Source organism: Geospiza fortis, unplaced genomic scaffold (assembly GCF_000277835.1).
Source record: "Geospiza fortis unplaced genomic scaffold, GeoFor_1.0 scaffold55, whole genome shotgun sequence".
NCBI lineage: Eukaryota > Metazoa > Chordata > Aves > Passeriformes > Thraupidae > Geospiza > Geospiza fortis.
Window position 1 is genome coordinate 5,623,822 of NW_005054308.1, and position 9,520 is coordinate 5,633,341.

Below are 9,520 nucleotides of genomic sequence, written 5' to 3' on the forward strand. Positions count from 1 at the left end.
TTGTATTGGGCATGCTACTTGAAATACAGAATGGCTGAATTCTATTTTCTCCTCAGCCCTCAAGCTGACATAAAATGCCCATGTTTTAATACTGTCATTAAGCATTAGGATAAATTAGCAGGGTTATAATGAATTCTCAGAAAAAATACTTGTGTCTTCAGAGCTGTGTTCCAGTTATACACCAAGCTGTATTTCAGATGAAATAAAAAGCAACTCCTATGATGAGAAGCAGATAAGAAGTCAGACTAAATAATGCTGGAGGTCCTTCCCACCTATGAAATAAAAAAACCCATATGTGTTATTTATGATCAGTGTACTACAGGGCCTGGCTGATCCTTTGGAGCTGAAAAGGAAAAGCTGGATGATCTTCCAAAGGAGAAGGGAGAGGAAGGAAAAAAGCCACTTAAGTTTCCCAGCCAGGGAAACAATTTATGGATAGGAGCATTTGCTTCAACTTCTTCAGCAAGGAGCCCGTGCACACTCCTCTTGCTGCTCAAAGGACATCTTGTGCGTATGAGCAAATTTGTCCAAAGCGTTCTGGCTCGGGCTGCGGCAGCGTGTTTAGAACACGATTTCCAGATGTGCCTCTCTCCCGTCAGTCCGGCTGCTGCCTCAAGCCAAGAGAGTTATATAAGCTGCAAAGCTTAATTGGATTATTTAGCCCAAATCTTTGGCCAAGAGGCAGCCAGGCTGGAGAGCTGGACAGGCAGCCTGGAGAGGAGCTGCACCCCCCTGGGCCTGGGGGGAAAGGGAGGAGCAGAACCCAGGAAATAAAGAGTTCATAAAGCAAGACTGGCCTCCCTTGTCTCCCTCCAATTTCTCACACCTCCTTGTCCCTTTTACAGAGGGGGTAGTAGCTGGTATTTTATTAGAGCCATGTTTTCCTACTATAACAACAATTAAAAAGGAATGCAAGAAGCATCTAGAAGACATGAGCATTTCCTCTCTGCACAAACAAGCATTTCCTGACTCTGCAGCTCTACAACATGGAATAACACATTTAGCAACCTTGTTTTCCCACAATAATATTTTTTCCCCAAACTCTGGCAGTTGTGGTGGCTTATTTTCCATTTAAGGGCATAATCCTGCTTGTGGGATAACCCATCCCAGCAGATCTTTGCAGATGTAATTATTAGGGCAAAGTCCTAAAAAAGAAAGTGTTGCGACTATTCTTGGGAAGAAATCAGGAAAGAGAAGAGAGAGAAGCTGAAGAGTTTCCAAATGCTGCAGCTACCAAAGTGTGCCAGAATGATTTTACTCCTTTTATTTTTAATGGAACTGGATAGTTAAGTCAGAAGTTAACACCAGGATATAAACTCACACTAAACTTTGAGAAGGTTGCCTGCTCAATTGCTTAAACAAAAAGTACATGCATGCTTGACAGACACTCAAATCATTGTCATGAGGCCCTGGATGGACTTTGTATGGCTTTACTACAAATAACAATACAAAAAAGCAGCCTGGCATCCTTCTCTGCCACTGCTCACAACATTCCCACCACTCTCCACTAGGCAAAGTGCCATGGATGAATTCAACAGATTAAAACAACCAGAACAGTACAACAGGCAGGGATGTGCTCAGTCCTGCTGGAAACAGCTCCACAAACACTGCAAATCACACACAGAGGGAGGATGCCTCTCACTGCTCCAGCTCTGGTCCCCAAAGCATCATGCACACAAGAACCCCAAAATCCACAGCATTACTGCTGGCATCCACTCTGCAATTCCTGACGAACATTCCCGTGAATGAGGAGCGGCAATTAACACGCAGTACAGAGTCACAGTAAACAGCAGCAGTGACCAAAAAGCTCTTTATAGAAGGGCTCTCTGCTACAATGCCATGATTACTAGTTATGGAAATATTTCAAAAAAAGGCAGACAAAGAGATTTCCACAGGGCACAGCGAGCCATCCAATTTGTGCTGTGCTTGGACTTCGTAAATCAAAATCCAAGCAACATTTACAGCACTCTAGCTGTTCCTTAAACTTTATTTTTCTTTGCTGCGTGCATTTTGTGCCCTCAGTGAGCTGCAGCTAAAGCTCTGCGTGACTGATGGGAAGGAGAAAGTTGACTCAGGCTGACCGGGCAAAGCAGGCTCACCCCCCTTCCCTGTTATCTGCATTAAGAGCTTCAACAAATTTGTGTAATACCCAGCATTATAGAAATGGATTTCCAACCAGAAGAGCAGTTGGCGGGATTAAACAAGTAGAAAAGCACATGCACATAAAAAATCAGGAGGTCTGCACACGAGCTAATGGAGCAAACAGAAAATCACTGGGCATGCTCCCTGGGCTGGAGAACCACTTCCTTTATGACAGACAGTAACGTCTCATTACAGGAGAAACAAATACAATAAAGATGAATATTCCATCTTCCCCTGGCTACATTTTAAGTGTTAAGCCAATACAAATTCTCGGGTTATATTTCACAAAAATAGCTACTCAAAAAAACCCTGCTGGCAGCGCAGCAGAGCAAATTTCATTTGAAAGATAAATCCTACATTTTTCGTAGGCAGATGTGAAAATATATCAGACTTTATCATAACAGCCCCTCCCAGGAGCTGAAGAAGCCACAGAGTAAATTTGCAACAAAAAATTTGCTTCCTTTCCCTCCTTGGCCTATATTGCTTAACTCAACACAGACAAAATTACGAGCAAATCAAGTTACTTCATCTGGTCACAGAGGCCACACACTCTCCTGCACCACGGTGCTCTGCAAAGTCAGTATGGAACCAACCCTTGGGATCACCAGTGAAACACTTGGAGGGTGGAACTGCAGGGCTGCTGTAATTACTGTCATCACAAAATGACCACTCAGCCCCACTCCTCCAGCGAGGCAGGACCGTACCAAGCCTGGGGAACAAACACTGCCTTGTCAGGGTGGCCGGGCACGAAGGCGCCTGGCACCAGCCAGGAGAAGGCTGCTGGCAATTTCAGGAACACTGCCAAAAGCTGAGCTGGAGCAGGACTCACTATTTCTGGCTGATAAAAGGGCAAAATCAAGCCACCTCCACAGTTTAGTGAAAACTCCTACAAAGCTGGCACGTGAAATGATCTTCAAGGTGCTGTCCGGTGCAGGATTGTAAGTCTGGATCAACACCACCTTCCCTCCTGCTGCAGGAACATTGCACTGAAGGGTGATTATCCATCTCTTATCAGGATGGGGCAGGGAGCTGAGGAAGAAGCATCTTTAATCAATTCAATCCCAGCTTGGTCTGAGAGAGCCAATCCCTGCAAAGAACATCCCAAGGCTGCTCCTACAAAGCAAATGAAATTCCCTATAGGAGGTGTTGAAAATGGAGGGCAGAGAGGCATGCACCCTACCCAGGAGTGTGCTGGGTGCTTAATCATTAAAACCTGTGGTTCCATACAGATCTGCATCTGCAGTTCTCACCTACCCCATGGGAGGGGATGGATTAGGGGTTGGGAGCTGGAATTACCCCTAACCCATCCCCTCCCATGTGGGCAGTGGTAGCACCAGGGGTCTGAGTGTGACTTCCAGTCTTGTGCCTCTTGCAATCTCATGAAGACCTTTCTGGATTCAAAACATTTTTAATTATGACCAAATAGTTAATCATGACTAGTAATGTTAGCTTTAATGAAACTATGAAGCAGACAATGATTTTTAACCCAATAACTAGGAAAAAATAAACCAAAAACCCATATGTTTTAAAGAAATCTCACCTGCTTGGTAAAGCTTTCCTGCTGCCTAAACCAGGATCAGTGATGACCAGAAGTGCAACAGAGCTGTGCAAGGGGAGCAGCTCCTTAGATCTGTAGTTTTGGCCAAACTCTGACTACAAACTGGAAATTCTGCTGGCCTAAAATCCCCTGGATTCAAGAATTGGAAGTAAACCTGCACCAAGAGGCAGCTGTTTCTGTGGACCAGCTTGGAAGATGAGCTTAAGCTTTTGAGATTGCTTATTTTTCTTAAGGTCGGTTTACATATATTTATTCCTTCTATAATCTCCCCTTGCCTTGCATCTCAACTTTGAATTATTTATCATCAGGTATCACATTCATTTGCATACTTTATGAGGTGCAAACCAAATGATTAGTCATTCCATATTAGACTTTCCTAAACCATCTGTGCCAGGCCCTGAAGCGGCTTGGTTTTGGTTTTCTTTAATACTTGGGGGGAATAAAAGTTCAAGGGGAGAATACTGGTTTAACTGTAAAACACAGAGTAAAATAGCCCATGTTTGTGGATAGCAAAGCTTTATTACTCTGCTAGAGCCAGGCTCCTCCAGGAAGGTGCAGGTGATCATCTTCATTGTAATTTAACCAGTGATACAAATTGCAAGCAGCATTATTTCAAAGACCTCTGTTTATTGATTAGAAAAAAAGTCCTTCTCCTCTTCCTGCTCCCTCCTTGAGTGGTGCTGATTGCACACAATAGAGAGCTATCACTTAAAGAGCCAATTAAGTCAACTTCTGAAAGGTAATTGAATAGCTGGAATTCTTAGTGCACTATTGTACTGCATTATCTTGATTGCAATGAAGGAAAAACAAAGCAGCCAGAGCAACAAAAATTAGAGAATGAGGCTCTGGCCATAGGTAGGAATACTGAAATAGATAGGCCCATTAATGCTGCCCCCCTTCCCCCCCAGAATATTTTCTTCCTGTGATTACTTCTAACTCTTGCTAGAAGTGTGAGAAAGCACAAAAAAACTTGGTCTTGTTTATTTTCTGCATTGGCAGGACTTTATGAGGGATGGGCTGAGCTGCTGACCAGGCACAGAGAACGTTTCTGGCTGCAGCCACCCAACACACCCCATCCCTGGGGGGAAGCCAACATCTGGGCATCCTGTACTCAACCAAAAGCTTTGACTAAAGAACTTCTTGTGCCTTGGGCTATGAAGATAACACTTTCTGTACAGATTCACCCATGACTGACAGAACCATCAAGATATTGTTTTCTGCCCTCCTGGCTACCTTCAAAATACCCAGAGGACTTTAGACCACCTCTGGGGTTTCCATACCATGGCCTAACTGGGCTGAAGTGAGACTAAGATTTTGAAAGCTGTTGGGAAGAAGGACATTGTTTTAGTCCCTTAGAAAAAAACAAGCTTAAAAAACCCCCAGTTATTGTAAGCCTGCCAGCACTCAGAATTTATATAAAATAACTCATTTAAATGCAGTAAAAAAATGCATCACAATCTGAGAAAAGAATCCTCGGAACTCAAAGGCACTGTCTGTACATGGTCAAAATTCACCATCAATTTTTGAGCAATTACTCAAAGTACTCACAGCACTCAGGTTATAAAGCATTTACACAGACACATAAAATAAAAGCTTTTTCCAAAGTAGGAAAAGAGGCGCCACAAAACATAAAAATCTCCTTCATTCTTCTGCACCGACAGCAGCCTGTGGTGTGACCTTCCACCCCTGTCCCCCGGCCCTGGGTTTCCACGGCAGCACAATCAATCCACCCAAGCTCTGAGCACACTAATGCTGCTCTCCTCGAACAGCTTTGGCACCAGCTGCCTCCCCACATGTGCATTTTGTCTGGCACTGGAGCCTTGCTGGAGAACATAGCACTGAGCAGGGTGAGATGCTGCAGACAGGATGCTCTCTGTGTCTCCTCCTGGCACACCTCAAGGCTCCTGCCCCAAGTCCCACAGACTTCACAGCCCAGAACAAGGACAGATCTCCAAGAAAAACCCAATAAATGCCATTCCTCCAGTAGTAAGAGAAATACAAACCCATCCTTCTGTAGACATGGCTTTTGTGTTTGAGGGGCTGCAGGAAGGATGCTGAGAGGGAGATTCCAAAGGGATTTACGTACCCAGCAGGTTGGGAACCTCTCCTGTGCCCTGACTGCCCACCTGTGAAATGGGCTGAATGACAAAGGGCTTTGCTTTTCATCAATCCACTTCCCTCTCCAGGAGTCAGGGGACCCCTACTCTCACCTACTCCACCCTCACCCTACTGCTGTGGGGCCTCAGGAGCCCTCACTCTGAACAGACACATCCATCCATCCACTGGGAATCTGGCAGGACCATGTAAGCAACAGCTGAAACACGTGGTACCAACCTTGGGCACTGTGCACCACAAGTATGACTGGGCACACATGCCCAAACTTCTGCCTCACTCATCTCCTCAGTTTACTCTGCAATTGTCTCTGCAATTCCCACTGAAAGACAGGACACAATTTAAAGAACTTGAGCTGTTTTTCAAACTTGAATGGTCTCTACCCAGAGGAAGCCATGCACTCAAACACACCCCAAGAGTCTCAGTCCTCAGACATGCTGTGAAGTGGGAGCTTTAGCTTTTCTCCATCAGCAGACTGAAAGCCCATCAAACACAGTAAGGCATCAACCTGTCTCTGGCCATTCTCTACTTGAGACTTGTTCTATCTTTTCAAAAGCTCTTTCAGTTACACAATCAAAAAATTCCTTAAGGACTGTATCCAGAACAGCTCTAAAAATTGTTTGTACTTTCCCTGAGAGCTCACGTCTACTTATTGGATGGAGGAGCCAAGAGGAGAGAACAGATATTTCATGGAGCAGACATTGCACATAAATATTGTCCCTGACACACATGTGCTGTGAATACAATTGCATCCTTACATCAATTACTCTCCAGAAGCCACATTTATAGAAGTCAAATAAATAAATGCAAGTTTGAAATAAAAAATTATTTAAATTTCTAGCAAGCCACTTCACCTTATAACCATTCTTTCCTGTGACACATTGTGCTGGTTCCTATTCTAATAACACATTCATGTACCTGCATAGGTACAAAGGATGTGTACAAATCACGTCTTGCAAAACAACTGTTGGCAAAGAGCAGGATTTGAGTATTCATTACTCACTGCTCAACAGTTACATACATTTTAATTCTGACCTCAAAACACAATTTGGACCATGGCAGATGTTTCCTACAGCACAGGCTGCCTTTGGATGAGATTTAATTCAGTTTGAACATGGCAGCAATGAAGAAAGGGATTTAAACATTTTCTGCTCATTCTCCAAGCTTAATGCTGCAGAGGTAAAAATGAGGGAGGACTAAATTGAACGGCTGAATTTGCTCTTTCAGCCTCAGCTCTGGATCCAGACCAGCCAGGTGAGGCTGCACCTCCCTGTCACCTCTGTGACACCAGCCTGTGTCAAAAAGAAATTCAATTATTTTAATGAGGTTCTGCTGAATGCACACTGGTGGAACCAAGAGAAGAATAACCTCTAGTTTTAAGCTGCTTCATTTTCATCAGAAGGGGACATATTCCTCTGCAAACTCTTCCTCCTCTCCCCTTGTTACCCTGAGCAGCTCCTTCCTGCTATTCTACATCAATAAGTAGATCATTACTTCACTAGCAGCACTTAAAATCTTCTGTAAGGTAAGATCCAATTGCAATTTTAAATCCACATAGTTGCCCACACTGAAGAGCCCTGAAATGCTCTTAACGAGTTGTGTGCTCAGGGATCAGCTCTTCACACATCAGCGGAACAGGCTTGGGGAGTGACAGCTGCTTCCATAGTGCACAGCCAGTGGAGCAGTTTAAGGGGAAGAGAAATGGTATAAATAATTGAAATCACAGCAAGAAATGTAGGCAGAGCAGAGGGAAGGAGGGCAGCTCCAAAGGAGCTGGCAGCAGGAGAAGAGATAAGGACTTCTCCTGGTAGCCAAACTAAACACAAGTGCATGTACAAAACCACACCTCCTTGCTGGTGTGCTATGCCACACACCAGCAGACTAAAGAATTTCTTGACCTTTTCTGCACTGGCTAGTAGTGATCTGAATTCTACCCACCTACAAGCTCTCTTGTCATCTTCCCTTTCCTCCTCTCCATGAAATCCTGAAGTCTGATGCAAATGATCCCCATGTAACATCCCAGCACTGCAGTGACCTTGATAACCAAACAATGCTGACGAGTCAATGCGGATTTCAAATTCTGCCACTGACAAGCACCTCACCCACAGGGACCCACTCCTCCTGGACCAGCCTTTCATGGTGAAGCTCTCTGAGAGGGTTCCCAGAGCACCCAGGACATCCAGGGCACACTAGAGAGGATCCTGGTCTCAGCTGGGGCCTCAGAGCACCATCAGGTCACCATCAGGGGTACCTGCAGAAATGGCCACCTTTGGTTTGCAGGCTTGCAGAACAACTAACCAGCACTCTGGAACAACAGAAAAGTGCTGAAAGGTTCAATCCCAGGAGGAAAACACCTCCTTTAATGACCACAGCCGCTACAAAGGGCTAAAGGCTGTAATTTTGCCTGACCTTTAACTATTACAGCAATATTCCTTGACCTGCATTTTAGAAGTTATAAACAGACAGCACAACCCAGGCTAAGGCGATCTGCCACTGTCTTGACAGATTTCCAAAGAGACATGAAATATCTGCCTTTCTGTGTGTGTGCATCGTGCAAGTCACTTGAGAGCTGTGCAGACATCCGGAAAAACCCACAGTTTCTCTCTGGGTAGTGCTCACCCAAGCAGGAGATGGCAGGAGATCATTTATAATGCTCTGTGGAGGTAACACTTGGCATAACAGCCCCAGGAACAGCTCCATCACAACACTGGGTTGAAGAAAGGACACTTCAATTAGCAACTCAGCTAACCAGACACCTTTAACGGAGCAAGTAATGAGATTTCTTAATGAGTGGTTCATCTGAAGGGTGTGCAGTGATAGCAAGACCCAGGTCAAAATGCTCATCAAGATCTCTGTGCAAGTCACAGGTGCGTAGGATGGAGATCTTATTTTAAACATCAATCAATTGATTTTAAGGAATCAGCTATTGGACCTTGCCAGACTCCTCTTGAAGAATGTCAGTCTTTTTAGACAAAAGCCTCCACCAGGCATCACTGTTAAGTTCAGCCCTGTTTCTAGAGCCACAGGGCATACAACTGTGATCAGAAGGCGAAAAAACCTTGATATTGACTCTTCTGTGTGAGCATATAAATTTAAGAGCTGTTGTTCAAGAAGCATGTCACCAAAACAAAAAATGACCACAGTTTTAAAACATGACTCGTTTCCTAAAGAGCCTTCCAGAGGCCGCAAGGATCCCACATATCCTTTTCTCTACACACAGCCCTGCTTGCAAGTGCCTTATCAGCGTGTGCCCAGCTGCACATCACACTCTTGGGGCAGCCTACCTGTCCCAAATCCAAGCCTGGTATGGAAGGGCTGAGCTTCATGTGACCCTAAGGATATCCTCCAGTTGGGACAGGCAAGTGACAGCTCACAGTGGTGTGAACAGCAATTCTGGTATCAAGAGCAACTTACAGTTCACAGCAAAAAGAGACACACAAACCCCTTGGATTTCAGCACAAAACTGGCCCTTGTAACCTCTCTCTGCCACATGAGGGAGATTGGAAACCCAAGACCACCTTGGACAGGACAGAATTTCTTCTTTGACTTCTCACTAAGAACAAGGAAGCCCTTCTGTACTTCTAAAGACAACTGAGCCTTAACAAGGCTGCCATGCCAGCAAGTAAAGATGGGAACCTTGTGGTTTCAGAGGGTCTGCTACTGAGAAGCTGCATTTGGGCACTCTCCAAATGAATGATGGGACTCTTT